We start from the raw sequence: 19500 nt of genomic DNA on the forward strand, positions 1-19500 counted from the left end.
GGAAGGAGAGGAATAGCCGGGAAAGTTGGGAATACAACCCCGACACCCGGGATCCCCGTGGGGTGCCGTGCACAAATCTTACGCAACAATTCATAATACGCTTCAATCGCGCGTTCTCCCCCTTCGAGAGACCACCGTATGCCAAAGAGCTATAATCGAAGAAGGGAAGTATAAGGGAAGATAGAAGGAGTTTGCGGGTGGAGAAAGGTAAGAGAAGCCAGGACCGACGAAACAGGCTGAGGGAGGCAATGGAATGGCGGGAAATTTGGGAAATGTGAGAATGCCAGGGAAGGTTTTGGTCAAAGACTACTCCTAGGTTTTTAACCGAAGAAGGGGATGGGATGGTTATTTAGCATGAGAGGTGGGATGCTGGGGAGGGAATTGAGATAATTATGGCGGTGGATTTGGACGGATTGAGGACTAGGGAATTTTTTATGGGCCCATTTATACTTTACCATTGAATACGATTAGTTTGTCTACTAATTTACTATTTGTGAAATTTCTTTCAGGTCGTTTATTTTGACCTTCCAAGTACAAGCCCAGTAAAAGATGGTGTTGACTCATTAATTATGATTAGGTATATGCATGGACACATATTTTGACTGAGTAGGCAGCTTTGTCATCGACAAATGTTGCGACGGTTAATTTTTTCATCAATGGTAGGTCACAGCAAGTACAGCACTGTGTCTCGGATGCTTGTGGTACGCCAACCTAAATTTCGAACAAATCAGAATATTAGTCTTGCTGATTAACATGGAAAAGTTTTTCCGAAAGTTAGGATAACGCATGTAACACAACAATTGTGTGAGCAATATAAAACGTCTTATTTTTTATATTTTTTTGGGTGTTGGCAGTCCGGCGGAAGACCTGGGTCTCATCCGTCCTGCCATCGGGTGCTGTCAAGAGCTAGGTTAATTAAGCACACAACGCTTGCAGTTTCTAAATCCAAAGGCATTCACACTCTCACTCATTCTTAAATAAATTCTCTTCTATTTACATACGATTCACATATTTAGGGTGTTGGAGTACTAATTAGCCTAATTGAGGGTCGATGGGTAGTCAATATTCTGTCATCTGCCCTCGCATTACACATTCACGCCAATAAATACTTTCACTCCCAACACACTCTACGGACGTAAAACTACCATTACATATACAATAAAATAACCCCGTTTTCAATAAAAATCGGAACAGTAAAGTTGTTACTCGCTTACACGCTCTCTATATAGAACCAAGGATTTGCTCTTTTCATAGATCGGACACATCGAGCAACCTTTCTTCAGTGAGAGGGTTACACCGTGAAAGCAGCAATGAGAATTTCATATTTTAATAGCACAATAACACATTTAACACGATACATCGGTGACGTGAATGTCCTAATTATATTTATTTATAACTTATTCAATATTACTTACTTACTTAGTTAACATACATTTGAATCATTATCAATTAGCTTTTGTGAAAGCATTGATTTGGAATGCAAATTTCAGTCTGACCGACTGTAAACTATTTCAAAACAATTTGCACAAAGTGATCGACGTCGAAATACCAATTAGTACAGGCAATTTGCTTTTATTCTAATTATTATTATTAATGACGAGTTGTTCGTGTGGAAACAATTAAGATTGAGGAAATTTAATTCCTAATGTATTGCAGAAATCCAACGACACTGCCACTTTTGCAATAAAAGAGATAAAGATCGGCGGACGGGAAATTTCCAAGGAACGTGATTATTCGTGAAGCACGGTGGGGACTTATTTCCTCGGAGATTTTCAGATGAGAAACGAAAGTCGTATAAAACTCCTAACGCGTTTCTAATAGCGTTAAATATCGGCCTTTTTTTGAGCCTGGAGGTCCTGTCCTTATCTCATAAGCTTAACGACAAAACGCTGATCAATAACGCACAGTCAATGGGCGGAGTATTCCAATAAAGTGTCATACCTTGCCTTTTTATTGGGGGTATTGATACTGACCGTCGGACCATTAAACCATTTCCGTTTTTAATAAACGCCTCTTTTAATGATTTACTTTCTAGTTGGTACCCGACAAAACATCAGTTAGAAAATTGAACAATTTTGAAGAACAAATTGAATAAAACTTTATAAAAAGTAATGTTTTAAAATAATTTTTTTGGTTCGTTGAAGTGCAAAATTACACGCTAGGAAATCTTTTCTCGTTATTTCTCTTAAGGCGAAGTTAAGCGGGTCATTTCTGTGTTGTTGAAGAGGGCGAATATTGAAGAAAAGTAGACCTGCGAGAAACTGTTGATTATCATGGTCTCTTTTATGTTGAGAAAAGCTTTAAAATTATAACTCAGTTCCCTCCTAGAACAGAGAAACCCCGGCCACTCCAACCCGGATCAATAATAATGTTCGGTAGTTCGTATCCTTGGTTATATTAATTTATTATTATTATTTGTACAATTCTTATCTAATTTGTCCATACAGCTTGTAAATTTAAAAGGTGTAAAAGTACATATAAAATTGTAATTTATATTTAAAAAAATAGTTATTTAACTCTGGAAAGCATTTTTTACCCTTTACATGTAGGCTTACCAATCAAATTTTTTTAAAAATTTTTTTATGTCCTATGCAACTTTATATCGTTCCACTAGGTCGTGTTAACTCAAAAAAGACAATTTCAAAAATATCGTTGTTTTTTGGTTTATCGAGTTGGTATAACTTTAATGTATAACTTGGAAATAGGAAATTTAAAAAAAAATCTTTTTTTCGGTTTTCAAGTTTGTTGACTACTTCGAGCCACCCAGGAGGGCGTATGACTTCAAAATAGGCAATTTGAAAAAAAATATTTTTTTTTCAGATTTTCGAGATTGTTTCTTAAATTAAGGACTTGTCTAGCTTAAATCGAAAAATCTTCCAACTATAGGTCGTTTTAAATCGAAAAGTCCAATTTCAAAAAATTTCGGTTTTTTTCGCTTTTTCGACTTTGTTTCCAAAATTAAGGTCTTAATAGCTTAAATCTTCTTAAAATCTTCCCAATAGGTCGTTTCAAATCGAAACATCCAATTTCAAAAAATTTCGTTTTTTTCAGTTTTTCGAGTTTGTTTCCAAATTAAGGGCTTGACTAGCTTGATTCTGGTGTGTTGTAGGTTTCAGAAAAACATTTTCTATATCGTGCCAACGTTTCGATCTTTATTGAGATCATCTTCAGAGCCTGGGATTTACTAACATTGTTTACATATAACATTTACGTTTTGGATGTGGAAAAGTGAATTTATATAATGCAATATATATATTCAATCAAAGTATTTCAAAGTATATGTAAACAATGTTTGTAAATCCCAGGCCCTGAAGATGATCTCAATAAAGATCGAAACGTTGGCACGATAAAGAAAATGTTTTTCTGAAACCTACATCACACCAGACCGCATCTCACGATTTCTAAATAAATATCGATTAACGGTCACTAATCACCACACATTTCTTCCCAATTGGTAGTTTTAAATCGAAACATCCAATTTCAAAAAATTTCGTTTTTTTGAGTTCGTGTACAAAATTAAGGGCTTGATTAGCTTAATTCTTCTTCAAATCTTCCCATGGAATGTAGGAATTCCTTACCTCCTATTCCTCCGTTCTGCATTAACACTGTCACCGATCTTATTTAATAGTTTTCCATATTTTTTAAGTATGAGACTACCGTTTTGATACATTTGGTATAGGTTCAAGTTGGGAAAACCACACCGGCCAAGTCGATGTTCTGTTTGTTTCAGTCTGCAACAGGGCGATATGACGTTGCCTGCTGTTGTTTCTGAGTCTCGGTTTGCTTTAAACATTACCAAACAAAAGTACCACATTTATGCATTTGTGCAAGCCTCACGCCACTATATTTCAAGAAACTACCAGATGCAATTGGCCAGGTTATGACCCAATTATACATTTTTTGCAGTTCAGAACAAAAACCATAAGAAAAGCCCATCAGAAGAGAGGAAACGAAAATTTAAATAGAATTTATAAAGGAACTGTGTAGGCAATTGAAAAAAAACAACAAAGGTATGATAAGACCTTTTCAAATAATCCAATGAACACCACAAGCTATCGGAATCCATACCACCAATGATACGAACTCCCGTACATCAAATTATTTTTGATACATCAATATATTATATTGTACTTTGTCACATAATCATACCGTACACCGAAAAGGACACAGATGACTAAACATGTTTTGCCAGCAGTGTGGTTTGATGTTCCAGTCATATTCACTATTGCAACCATGTAGTACTTAGGACTACTACCCTGGGCACTCGGGGCATAGAGGCAATGAAAAGGTTAACATGTTGGTAAGAAAGGGGCTCTCAGGGTCCTGAACCCTATTGTGGCTTAGCATCCTTCCACAAAAGAGGATACATCTTAAAATGGATTCTTAATGAATACAAAACCTAGTGGAACACTACCACTATAAGGCACGCGAAGGGATTCATAGAAGGACCATCCGCAAAACGTACAAAAGAATTTCTGGAAGGTAACCGCAACCGAACCAGGATTATGGTTGGACTCCTGACAAGGCACTGCCACCTAAGAAGGCATATGCAACGGGTAGGAATACAGACAGAAGAAACACTGCTGGGATACTGCCAGGAAGAGGAGGAGACTGCAGAGCACATTCTATGTTTGTGTGAAGGTCTATGGAGGTGCAGGTTCTTGCAACTAGGACAAGAAAAACAGATCCTACACTAAGGAGCCGCTGACAAAGCTATGGAGGCTGATTAATAACCTGAAGCTGGCCAGTGAGTTATAAATAACGGGAGCAAAATAGATCTACTCAGGTCGATGTGCAGTCTCTCCTATCCCTAGGACTACATTACTAGTTACTAGGCAACCTTCCTCGTACTAAACTGAAACGAAATGAACACTCGACTCTTATACACAAAGTCAAAATATACGTTAACAACAAAAACTAATATTAAGTACAGCACACTACTAAAACCCGACATGGACCGTATGGAAGTGAGGCTCCAATCCTTCCAATCCAAAACCGTCCGTTAAATTGCGAATTTCTATATGCCTAATCTTCTCCTTCGCCATGGCCTCAACATCTCTTATGTTTTTCACGCCATAAAATCCTGAAATGGCAGATTACACTCCTCATTGGTCATCCCAATCCCTCAGTAACTCAACTTTCCCCTGCATCATTTTTTTCACAAGTGACAAGTAAGCGCATATATTATATTACTGCGTATTATATAGTATGGGAGTGCATATTAATATTACTCCATTCAAGCATAACTTTTTACGATAGTCATATTATTTATTTGTTATGGTTTATTCTGCATTTGTAAAAGTCCAATAAAGGAAAAAAATTATATAGTAAAATTATAAAAGTACATGTTTTTTAAAATCCCAAATTGTAACAAGTCTTTGGACGCTTTCTGGTTATCCTGCACATACGCGTTATTTGCATCAACTTTCTTACTCCTTTAATCAACATTGCTCATATGAATAATTGGAACAAGTTAATGGCATTTTTTGGTATATACAGGGTGTCCTTTTTTAAATGGCTTAATTTCTCTTCAACCGATGACGCTATCAAAAAAATAAAAAAATACGTTTAATATTTGTTGGTCTAGTGTCAATTTTTTACCTTTTTTGGAGAAAAATTATACAGGGCACCTTTGGGCCAGTTCAACTTCAAAATTTCAAATATGACCCTATACATCCTGACACATAATTTTAAAGGAGTCTTTACACTGAAAACAATGGTGCAATCGAATTTTAGATTGTGAAACAGTCATGACAACAAGATTGAAAAAACGCATTTCTTTTGTTTCATTTTTAATTTCAATAATTTGTTTCTATGCTTTGTGGTTAATTGTACCCATGCTATGTTTTGTGTCTACGTAATTAAATTAATAAAATGTAAAATTCTCTTTAAATTTATAATATCCGGTAAGGCTTGGTAGAACGCTTTGCCATGGAATATTCAAACCTTTGTATTTGAAGCTAAAAAAAAGTCGTTTTAAATTTCAAAAATTTATCCAACAATTATTAAAAAAGTGTCTTTTTTAGATACTATATGTCGCACCTGGTATTCTCAAAAACTACTCAACCTACCAATCAAGAAAAATTCTAACATTTTTTCCTATTCACTAATTTTGTGGTCCGCTTGACCGATTAATATATTACAATTAATTAAGGTTTTTAGCAGAGATAAAAAAGTCAATGGCATCAGCGGGATTCGAACCCACGATGTTCGGCTTGATACCCGCTGCTCCACCACTTGAGCTATCGTGACCTCGATCGACTCGGACATCAACTTTCCATCTCAACCGCACCTTTTGAATTTTCCCTCCTTTTTGCCATTTTTCACTAAAGCTCTCCGTGGCCATTTCATTTGTCGTCGAGAATCCAATCCGATTACACGACATTTGAAAAATGGCAAAAAGGAGGGAAAATTCAAAAGGTGCGGTTGAGATGGAAAGTTGGTGTCCGAGTGGATCGAGGTCACGATAGCTCAAGTGGTAGAGCAGCGGCGTATCAAGCCGAAGATCGTGGGTTCGAATCCCGCTCGTGCCATCGACTTTTTTTATCTCAACTAAAAACCTTAATTAATTAATTTTTTCCTATAACCTACACTTTAAAATATTGTAATAATTGATATGTTACCTAGTCTTAAGTGTCTATTCAACATGTAAAATATTTGTTCATTGTGCTTCTTTTTCATAAATATGTCGCCTAATGGCCCGATCTGTTGGCCTCCTCGGTCACCCGATTTAACACCACTTGGCTATTTTCTGTGGGGCCATTTAAAAAAACCGCCTCATACCACATAACCCAGCAACTTCAGTTGAAGGACTGCGTCAAAGGATACAAAATTCTTGTCATTCCATCTCCCCTGACTCTATCGCTCTGAGCACCGGTGGTTAAAAAGAACAAATCTTTGCATCTTTACACAAGGCAGGCAGTTCGAATATGAAATGTGATTAATAAATAGCAAACGAAATGACTTTTTGCCATAACTTTGTCATTTTTTGACATATTGACAAAAACTCCTTTAAAAAGATGTATCAGAATGTATAGGGTCGTATTTGTTTTGAAGTTCAACTGGGCCTGAGGTACCCTGTACAATTGTTCTCCAAAAAAGGTAAAAAATTGAAACTAGAACAAAAAATATTAAACCCCTTTTTTTGATAGTGTCATTGGTTCAAGAGAAATTCATCCGGCCCATCTAAAAAGGACATCCTGTATACAATATTTTACAGTATATTGTATAATGTACAATATTCCCTACTTTATTTTATTGGATCGGTTCAAAGGTCCAGATGAAATTAACATCGAACTCGAAGAGCAATTCGGTTGTTTTGGAAGTGAATCAAGTATAAATTTAGTTTCTAAGTTTAATAGGGATGAAACGTAACCTCGCCTCGGGGCCGGAATGGAATTAATTATAAATATTTTACCAACTTTTCCGAAACAAGCTTGTCTGGCGATTTTTGTTGTTGTTGTTTTCTTTGAAAAAACGTTCCTTATGAGAACATGCAACATAATCTTAGTGTCACGAGCGGGATTTGAACCTACGACATTCGGCTCAATACGTAGATTAATTAATTGAAAGAAATAATTTGGTCAATCAAACCACTAAATATAATCGTATTAATAAGTAAAACGAAGTATATCTTCACTAACGGCTCTCCGTGGCCTCTCATAAGTCGCCGAGAATCGAATCCTGATTACACGACATTTGAAAAATGGCAAAAAAAGAGGAAAAATTCGAAAGGTGGGGTTGAGATGGGATGTTGGTGTCCGAATGGATGGAAGTCACGATAGCCCAAGTGGTACAGCAGCGACGTATTTAGCCGAAGGCCGTGGGTTCGAATCCCGCTCGTGACACTAGCTTTTTAATTTCAACCAATACCTTACTACATAAAAATTAATTAATTGATATAAGTAATTTGGTCAATAGACCACTAAATATACTAGATTTAATAAATGTATTGTTGATGACTTCAACTTATGTTATTCATTCCCTAAGATTTTTACATCTCTGGAAAGCGTTTTTCCCCCGGACGATAATTTCTTTTTTTTTTTTTAAGTTAACAAATGGCAAATTGGGAAAAAGTCATTGTCGCTTTTAAATGTAGCCGTTATATTAGATAATCTATTTTATTAGATAACTATTATAAAGGAAACCCCTTAAGATTTTCACATCACTGGAAAGCATTTCTTCAGGATTCTGTATTTGTTCTTGTTATCCAAAGTATAGGTTCCAATGTATGGTCTTGCAGATTCACCTTTGGCCAGTGTATCTGCTTTTTCCACCCAAAATTCCTTTGTGTCCTAGCACCCAAGATATCATCAGGTTGTACGATCCAATGATCCAATCCATGATAATCCAACCCATCACCGTGAAGTCACAATAGCTCAAGTAGATAGAGGCATTTTCATTTTGCCGTGTAATCGGATTGGATTCTCGAAGACAAATGAAATGGCCACGGAGCTTTAGTGAAAAATGGCAGAAAGGAGGGAAAATTCAAAAGGTGGGGTTGAGATGGGAAGTTGGTGTCCGAGTGGATCGAGGTCACGATAGCTCAAGTGGTGGAGCAGCGGCGTATCAAGCCGAACATCGTGGGTTCGAATCCCGCTCGTGCCGTTGACTTTTTTATCTCATCTAAAAACCTTAATTAATTGTAATATATTAATTGGTCAAGCGGACACGAAATTAATGAATAGGAAAAAATGTTAGAATTTTTCTTGATTGGTAGGTTGAGTAGTTTTTGAGAATACCAGGTGCGACATATAGTATCTAAAAAGAATCTTTTTCAATAATTGTTGGGTAAATTTTTGAAATTTAAAACGACTTTTTTTAGCTTCAAATACAAAGGTTTGAATATTCCATGGCAAAGCGTTCTACCAAGCCTTACCGGATATTATAAATTTAAAGACAATTTTACATTTTATTAATTTAATTACGTAGAGACACAAAACATAGCATGGGTACAATTAACCACAAAGCATAGAAACAAATTATTGAAATTAAAAATGAGACAAAAGAAATCCGTTTTTTCAAACTTGTTGTCATGACTTTGTTTCACCAATTTAAAATTCGATTGCACCATTATTTTCAGAGTAAAGACTCCTTTAAAATTATGTGTCAGGATGTATAGGGTTATATTTGAAATTTTGAAGTTGAACTGGCCCAAAGGTACCCTGTATAATTTTTCTCCAAAAAAGGTAAAAAATTGACACTAGACCAACAAATATTAAACGTATTTTTTATTTTTTTGATAGCGTCATCGGTTGAAGAGAAATTAAGCCATTTAAAAAAGGACACCCTGTATATACCAAAAAATGCCATTAACTTGTTCCAGTTATTCATATGAGCAATGTTGATTAAAGGAGTAAGAAAGTTGATGCAAATAACGCGTATGTGCAGGATAACCAGAAAGCGTCCAAAGGCTTGTTACATTTTGGGATTTTAAAAAATATGTACTTTTTAAATTTTACTATATAATTTTTTTCCTTTATTGGACTTTTACAAATGCAGAATAAACCATAACAAATAAATAAATAATATGACTATCGTAAAAAGTTAATTTGTATAGTCTTTAATGGAGTAATATTAATATGCACTCCCATACTATATAATACGCAGTAATATAATATATGCGCTCACTTGTCACTTGTGAAAAAAAAAAATGATGCAGGGGAAAGTTGAGTTACTGAGGGATTGGGATGACCAATGAGGAGTGTAATCTGTGATATCAGGATTTTATGGCGTGAAAACATAAGAGATGTTGAGGCCTTGACACTAACTTTTTCATTTCAACCAAAACGTTACATAAAAAGATTAATACATTATAATATATTGATATGCCGTTTAGTGGAAATAGTTTTTTTTTTACCATGTTTTTATAAGACGTATAAATCGAAACGTTGCACACATTTCAATGTCTTTCATGTATACTTTGAACACGGAAGGCTTAACCAACCCCCGTTCGCTATTACGATCGACGACTGTACCATGTAATCTTGCCGTCACGATAATATTTTTCCCCTCTATCTTTCTATTTATAAAAAAAAAAACCGAAGTATAAATATTTTTTCAGAACTAGAGGGACTTCCGTTTGTAATAAACGTAGGTCGCAAAGACTCGTTTCTACCAAACAAGACGGCAAATTTATTCAGTTTAGTGCGATTATTGATCTTGGGTAAAATAAATGAAAACAGAAGCCTTATCGATTCATTAAAAAATCCACGGATAGACAAAAGTTTAACTATTGGTTGCGTCATACTGAACCGTTCAACCGTGAAAAATCTAGTTTGACTAGTTCGAAACCCACAAGAAAAACCAGCTTGGTGCGAGAATTTGACTTAATTGACTATTGTAAATAACCGAAGTAAAGACGTAATATTGATGAGGAGAAAGCCGGTTTTAAATCACAGGTTGAGTTTAACTTTCAAAAAAAGGATAAATCATCTAGGATAAAGTTTGGTTTTTTCGTCGACGTAAATTGTACCGCTTTTGAGACAATCGGTTTTGTACCATTACAAATACGGTCATTTTCACTACTTTCATTGGGCTGTTAAGCATACGAGCCGAAAGGCTATGAAGTAATTAGTCCAAATTGTGTCCAATTGGAGCCGTGCACATCGAGCACGCCTCACAGTCCTTACGAAGAACAATTTCACAATGAAAAAAGTCTTCTTAATCGAAATGTTGGATTATAGGATTAAACAACCGTGAAGATTTATTTTTACAATCTGTTAGGATGTTTTACCATATTCAAACCGACCAACTCGAACTTTTCGAGAAATCTTTTAACTCTGAGACGAAGTCACAAAGTTTTAGATATAATAAAAGGGTCTTTATTCAAATTTATATTTTTTGCTGGTTTTCGACCATTTCAGTCGTACGCGTTTCGTTCCTTTAATCATGGGTTAATTTTTTTTTTTTTTTAATAAGCGTGCATCAGCTTACTCGCAGGAATTTTAACAAAACTTTGAAGAAAAATAGTTCAAAAATCATGGCAAAATATGCATTACAACATACTACACGCCATAGTTAGATATCAGGAACAGAAACAGCAGATGCAAGACCTGTTCACTTACATAAATCATGACAAGAAGCAAGCTAAACATAAACTATAAACAATTTTAAAAAACCAGTAGGTAACTATTAAACAAAAGACAAAAATAAACGATACCTCGAATCGCAATGATATACCACCATAAATAATATAAATACATCAAGATACAACACACGAAACAGCTAACAGACTTGAATTGCTTACACAAAAACATAAAATTCACTGAATAGTACAATAGTAAAAAATTTTCTATTAACATTTGGCGAGTAGAGTGAAAACAATATGAATAAATAAAGAGAAATAACAATTCGAACAACTAACTAACAAATTACAACAATAGCTAGAACATAAACATCATTATAAGCTAGTTAACAAAAATTCACACTTATACAGGGTGTTCGGCTACTCGTGTTACAAACTTTGCCAATAGATTCTAAATTCAAAATGGAACCAAAAAGTCCTAATTAACTATGATCCGAATCTCAGTTTCGGAGTTATTCCACTTTTTCTGATTGTTTAAAATTTCACGACCTTGACAATGATAACTCCAAAACTAAAAGGTTTTGCACAAATCCGTTGATACCATCGAAAACTACGTTAAATTTCCAATAAGATGTGATAAATATTAAACTTGAAAACGTTCGTGAAATATGCGTTTTAGTAGCGGGAACTTTGAAAAAAAAAATTTCTTTCAAAGTTGGAAAAACTTACTATGGTGATTCTAAACTACTATTTCTAAACCTAGAGACCAGAAAATTTCAGAAAACGTACGCCATTTATATCATTTTTATTAGTGTAATTTATTTTTTAATTACTTCTTTCACAGATGAAGAAATTGATGGGGGAAAGGAAAAAACCGTGGCTGACGGATTGGTAAGGTGGAAAATTAAAAAAAAAAACTTAAGGAATTTTGAATGAATTTATTTGTTTAAATTTGGTTTCGAAACCGAAATAGTGCGAGTGTTTACTTGTTTACCAACACGACTGCAACTGCGCGTTAAAAAAGAAATTACACCACTAAAAAGGATATTAAATGGAGTACGTTTTCTGGTCCCTAGGTTTGGAAATAGTATTTTAAAATCACCATAATAATTTTTTCAACTTTGAAAAAAAAAAAATTCTCGCTACTAAAACGCTTAATTCACGAATGTTTACAAATTTAGCATCTTAATTCACATCTTATTGGAAATTTAACGTAGTTTTCAATAGTATGAACGGATTTATCAAAAACCTTTTAGTTTTAAAGTTATCATTGTTTATTTGAAGCAAGGACATTGAATCTTAAAAATTCAGAAAAAGTGGAGTAACTCCGAAACTGTTGAGATTTGGACCACAGTTAATTATGCCTTTTTGGTTCCATTCTGATTGTAGACAAACAACAGGCAAAATTTGTAACACGAATAGCCGAACACCCTGTGTAAAGAGACTTAGAAGCTAACCAAACGAACAAATTAGGCATAAAAAGTGGATTAACAACAAAGAACACTATTAGAAAACCGCTGAGACAATACACGACGCAAAATAGCATATACAATAATATGCAAAAGCGGCGAAAAATTCATCGGAGTAGGAGAAAGAAAATTAAAAGGCAGATACAAAGAAACAAAAACCATAAACTCACCACAGAAATAGCGAGACTAAACGGACCGAAATGATCGGAAGCGGCCAAACTGCAGGCTCATCCTACAGGCCTCAACTTATGGAAAACATAAAAAAAAATTCACATCAGGATACTAAATTCAACATTATAAAATTTCCCTAAAGAACGAATGAAAACAGTATCACTAAACAAAAAGAAATGCAAACACGAACAACAAACTAACAATTCACAACAACTAAAAAATATACTATTAATAAACTCGTACCGTCAAGAACAGGAATAGCAGAAAACAGACTAACAGGCCTGAACTGTTTACATAAAGCCATAACAGCAGAAAATGAACACAACAACCAAACCATCCACACAAAATGGCAGAACTCAAATACATGACAGAACCTCTAACAAGGAGAAATAAAACACGAACAATAACAACAGGAAAGAAAATAAAAGGAAAATACAAAGAACGTTAAAAAAACACAACCTCAATAACGAGACCAGACGGACTGAAACGATCGGAAACTATCAACTGCAGATTCATCTCCCCATAGACATATGAACAACCTAACAGGCATGAACTTTTGAAAACCGTAAATTTCACCGCAGATCCTGAATATACCAGTATACTAAAGATAGAGTAAAAACAGTACTGCAAAAGAAACCAACAAATCACAACATATACAGATAAAACACTTAATAAATTAGTAAACAAAATGGATATAGAAAAACCAAGCGACAAGACAAAAACAAACATGAAATGGAACACATTCACATACGGAACAAAAAAAAGAGACGTACAAACTAACCACTCTAACAAATTAGGCATAAATAGTCGACAAATTGGAAAATTGCTGAGACAAAACATAAAGAAGACTAATAGATTAGGCAAAAACAGGAGTGTAGAAAAATACGTCGCACAAGCAGGAAATAAAATAAAAGACAGATAGAAAGAATATACAAAAAATACAAACTCACCAATGAAACGAACTAGCGAGACTTGACGGACCGAAATGATCGGAAACACAAGTCACCTGATTTCTAGAAAAAATCTTATTTATATTTTTGTTTAAACAAAGCATTATTGTAAAAAATGAGTTTATTGTTTGTACATAAATTATCGACTTGTTTAATTTTCTATTTCTTATTTCTTTAAATATATTTCTTCGATAACTAGTTTCTAACCACTCCTTCTAAGCACACAAAGTTAAATAAGCTTTCCCAGTTATTACATACAATCGAATAGTTCTATTTTACGACTCGCGCTGGGGTTGTTAGAATAACCGACGGCTCGTGCTTCTGACGTCAGGAAATCCACGGTTTATTTTCCAAACGTAATATATATTTATTTTTAAATCGTTTGAAATATAACTAATCGTTATCTTCCTCCTCGTCCTTGGACCGTGATAATAAAGGACTTTAGATCACACTTGAGTTGACAGCTTCACAAAGATCGGCACGCTTTGAAGCTCATTTCCCATTTCACCCCGTGTGAACAGAGCAACGGATCATGATAATCCGTACCAACACTATTAGAAGCGAGGTCTATTTATAGGATAAAGCACTTGGGCCATTTTTTCTTTATGAACGTGAATGTTTGCCGATCGATGAAGCTTTGTTTCAACAGTAGAACCTTCCATGTCAACTCGTATTGAAAAAAACGCAGAAGAGGAAGTCAAGCTTCGTCCTGATTGATGGCAAGCCGGGATCTGCTGAAAGCCGGAAGGCTTCTGGCTCACAGGGCGATCATGATGAAATATGATCAACCGTGTTTTTTCCTTGTCTGAGAAAATCCTAGATTGCATTCGTACAACGATGTTAGAAATTGCTTTTCGTTTACCGGATAAAATCCTTTTTGGGTAGATTTAATATCGCTTAAAACTCATAGGATTTGTAAAGTTCAAGTTATTCATTGTTATTTTAAGTAAAATGTGTTCCACAATAAAAATTCATTCATAAATTATACAATAGAGGCTAGAAAAGTCTTAGGAGTCAATAATCGACCTATTAACAACGCGGAAGAGTGCCTATTGTTGAATTTCGCCTTGATCCGTACAATAATATCGAAAATATAATTAGCCTGAGTCCTTCTGTTAAATATTTAAGCGTTCGATCAGCCTTTAATTGATTTCCAGCCCAAATTGCCAGATCGATGAATTTACGAGTGGGCACGAGATCTGGGTTAACTTTAAGAAGCCGTTGTTCCCACTTTGTTCCATGATCAATTATTGATGATTTGATTTACCCGAGAGCAAAACCAATTACACTTCTTGTGATAACTGTCGGCTATGGTGGCAGATGCACCTCGATCAAAGTTTCCTTTAACGGCCTATTTGTTAAGACACTTTTAAGCTTTATGATTTATTTTTATTTGTGTTTAAGGTTATATCCCTCATGCATAAAAATCCTTGCCTTCATTCATACCAAAGAGGTTTAGATCCTTTTTAATCCTTTTTAAAAAGATAGTTCCTACTCACAGTAAGTTGTTTTGCAACGATCCGGATTTCGAGCCTTTTAGCTCATCATCAGATTGAAGGACTTCTACAACCACGTCTCTCGACATGAATTGCCAAAGTGAACCCGCTGATACCTCCGCCAACGCGAAGTTCCAATTAGCAGCTGATTTTTATAGCACAAATAAATATTATACTAGTAAATACTTAATATTATTAAATTACTATAAAAATAATAACAATTAAAATAATTAGTTTAATTATTTGGATGTTTGATATTATTTATGTACATATTTAAAATGGGAGATAGATCAAAATCTGTTATATTATTAATGCATTTATCACCATGTTCAATTTTACATTTTTTAATTTCAAATTTCTCAAACCAGTTTAATTCTTTCCCTTTGTTGAAACTAGGTAACACTTGTATTTAGATTTGAATTGAAATTATGTTTTGTTTCTTTTAGATTTCTTTTAGATTTATCATTTCTATTAAGAGGTGTAGATTTTATTTCAGGAAAACATACTCGTTCCACATTGCTAGCAGATCGTCAGTATAGTCAATAAATCTTTAACCTTGAATCTCTAGAGGCGCTTAAAGTAAAATTGTGAGATTTCCTCTAGGGGTCTGCCGGGTGATGGATCTATAGCTTGATCCTGGTCTTTTACTGTTTTGGACGCGATTGATAAAATAGCACAAGGCACTAGAAAAGGCTAAGCATTGAAACGTACCTGACAGACGAAAATAGGTAGGACCAAAATAATCGGGAACGTCCAACTACAAATTATTACCTAGTCCAAACTTATATTGGTCTCCTGTACAAATGAAAGAGTGTTCTTCCCAAATACCCTCTACTTAATTCATCGCTCTTATCTTTCGAGTCCGACAAGGATCAGATTACTACGAATACTCCGGCGAGGGAGTATCGCAGGGTAGTGTGCTCGGACCAATCCTCTTTATCCTTTATATGCAGATGTTCCCACAAACCACCATCTTGCATCATTTGCCGATGACACAGGTGTACTACTTTTGACCCCGATCCTGCGGTTGCTTCGGAAGATCTGCAGAGGGATATCACATGGTGTAGCAGATTGGTGCAGACAATGGAAAATGAATGTAAACGAAATCAAGTGCGTCCATGTCATTATACTATTTGGAAAAAAGAACACCTGTCATAGTTCACTACAACAATATTCCTCTTCCAAAAATGACTGCGTTATTTGGGTTCTACTACCTAGATTCACGCTTAACGTTCAGCACGACTGGATGACAGGTGGGCACCACGGTACCCGTTAGGTGTCACTACCGGTTCTGGAATGATCTCGGTCTCCACTCTGTAGCGAATCAGGGCAGAGCCAGTACGTACATAATAAGCAGGGGCACTGCCCCACCGGCTTGAGACTCGTCTACTCGACGAGTTCTGCCTTATCACCTGAATGAAGCACCTAAGATGATGGCAAGGGTATTCTCAGCGTTAGCCTCGAACTCGCCTTCTCTACATAGCCGACTTGACTACTGGGAAACCGCTGCACTCGACCAACTGCTGCAGCAGAGTCCCTTCAACCGACTCACGACCCCGGACCTCAGCCAACTGCTCTCTCTGCCGACAGACACACACACCCTCGGTCCCAGCCTCGATACATCGTTTCGTCGCTACGCTTACAAACAACACCGGCCCATGTCAGGGCCACCAAAAAACTCCCAGTCACCAAAACTAAACAGACTCTAGGGTGTACACTACAAACCCATAGAACAACAATCCGAGCTATCAACGAAAAACTTACATTCTGGTAGGTTTGTACATTTGGACATACGGTATAAAACTGATATCCAACGTATCCAATCTTTTCAATCTAAAACCCTCATATCAATCATAAATTTTTTCTCCAATATTACCCCCACCTCAACGACCTTAAAATCACATTTATCCAAAAATTTACCAAGTTTCACAATAAACTCTCCCAACAGAGCCTAACCCCACAATCCCATAACGCGTCTCAAGAGGAATTAGCCCGCCGACCTCCTTTCTGAGGAGTAGGTAGTGAAGTTTATTTAGTGAAATGAAGTGGAAGAATAAATATTGATTATTTGCTCCCCTCAATGTAAATATGTAAATAGTGTAAATATATCTATGTATCTTCAAATTACATGTTATAATCTAAAATTGCGTATTGGAATTAATATTAAGAAAGGTTCAACTTCTAAACGTTGACATTTTGTTTGCTGTTCGTTGCGCGTGTCTATTATGAGCATGAAAGCTTTATCTTAGGTCAATCTCAAAATTCGAAAGCTTTATTGACATCCTATATACAAAGGACAAATGCTTTGAAGGTCTTGATCATTGGTGTAGAAGGATGGCCGTTCACTACGTTTGCCGGTAAATCAAGTACTGCTGAGCCATTAAAGACTAGTCCAGACATAAACAATGTTGCGCATTGTTTCGCGACAGTTGCGGAACATTGTTTCGGAACAACCTGTGTACATTGTTTCGCGTCCAAATCTCATTGAGTATTTCTAAGTTTCTCAAGTGATAATCATCAGTGATGCTATTGCGGAAGTTTATGCCCCCAAACGCTTAAAGAAATAAAGAAAGGAATTGGGCGAAAACAAGAAAAGTGGAAAATGGAAAGATCAGTTTTAGACAGACCTAAACTTTTAAGACAGAGCATGTTTTAGAAGTTTTACAAAGCTGGTGCTGTTATTTCAAAACTCGGTTGCTTTAGGGTGGTGGAAAACTTTGAAACAATCATTGTAATTTAAGGATGTGCACATCAATCATAGTGACTGTTGTATCTGATGATTTCTTTTTAAGAAGCACCTTCTTTTGATTTTTGTTTTTATAATCCACTGCTTGTAACATCCCAGAAACACTATGTACATTTTCGACTAGTTTTAAAGTTTTACTCTTGATTCCACGTTAATGGCTAAACTCAAACTAAACAAAGAATTAGTTGGCTGAGCTGTATTTGTAAACACACCCAGTGTTCGATGTAGCCGATGTTTTCCCATTTAACATGAACATTTTTTGTTTCGCAAAACAGTTTCGAAACAAACTAGAAACAAGGTTGAGCTTGGTGCGATATGTTTCATAAACATTGTTCAGAAACATCGTTTACAGCTAACATCGTTAAGGCTAAAGAAGTCCAAATTGATGTAGCGGTCCGGGAAACTCCCAGTTCACAAATGCATTGCTACTAATTTAGGCAAATATAATTGGGTCCGCCAAGCCTCGCTGTATTGGCCTGCCAGACGCGTTTCGGCATTTCGCCATTATGCGTGCGGGGCTATTGATGCCATCATTCGCCATTGAACTGATATTTTCTTTTTTAGTTTTTTTTCTATATTATAACCACAGCGGGTATAGGAAGACCAAAATGATCAGAAATGGCCGAACTACACTTCACAAAGAGTAGCAGACCGTGCTAGATCCGTATGTTATATTGATTCAGAAATAGCACATTTGGGTGTACATCCCCATTGTCGGACAAAACCTCTGGACATTACTGATTTACATTAGCTCAGTTTTGTACACGCATGTACATCCATCGACACGCAGTTCCAGTTGTAAATGCGCGGTAGGCCTCCAGAATCACGCAGGCCTCGTCTTGGCCTTCCCTTCACTGAGGTTGGGCTTCGGGGGTTATCAACAGCTAGGACATTTCAACCCCCAATGCAGTTAGTTTCTAGATCCAAACTCACTAACAAACACTCACATATATGCACTCTTAAATGTATTCTTTCCTATTTACATGCCATTCACACAGTGGGCTGGTGGACTAATTGACGATCCTCCATACTCAATGTTTCGCAAATGGTCCTCTCACACTACACATTCACACTAATAAATACATTCAGATCAATACACACATAAAAACACAAGACGAGATAAGTATAAAGTACCTTAAACAGTAAAACAATCTCTACAAATCGGAGCGCAGGACACAGTGCATTCAGTCCCGTGCTCAAAGATAATTCTCGTGTAGGGTGGCATACCTAGGTGCTCTCTATATGGAGCCAATGAGTGGCACTCTTTAACTAGGAGGGACTCATTGAGCAACCTTTATCTACATGCCGGACACATATGCGGGCTTTGGTCCAAAAGTAAGTCCGGGATCAACCTTGTATGGCCTATTCTTAATCTGGTGAAGATGACCCCTCTTCTACGAGTCAGATCGTCCTAGGGTCCTCAGATATGTGAGAGCTTTTCTGGCGATCCGACCCACTAACATGCCACTTTTTTTAAATCGTGTTTTTAATGCATTTTAGCACCGCCGGTGGTTAAGTCCGTAGGCTGGGACGTCCCCGCATTTTCGTCACCCTCCAGACCTGGACAACAACCACAGATTTGCTTAGAGACTCCAATTCGTGGTGCCTCTCCTACAAGAAAAAGAAAAAGTACTGCATTTCA

At 36.1% G+C, this 19500-nt stretch overlaps 1 protein-coding gene across 1 annotated transcript in view; it reads left to right on the forward strand.

Annotated features, from left to right (window-relative positions):
- The window catches only part of LOC106672492, a 126797-nt gene that overhangs the window by 90738 nt on the left and 16559 nt on the right, over nt 1-19500 (forward strand). The window lies entirely within an intron of this gene.

Source organism: Cimex lectularius, unplaced genomic scaffold (assembly GCF_000648675.2).
Source record: "Cimex lectularius strain Harlan isolate CLEC.00 unplaced genomic scaffold, Clec_2.1 scaffold64, whole genome shotgun sequence".
Lineage (NCBI taxonomy): Eukaryota > Metazoa > Arthropoda > Insecta > Hemiptera > Cimicidae > Cimex > Cimex lectularius.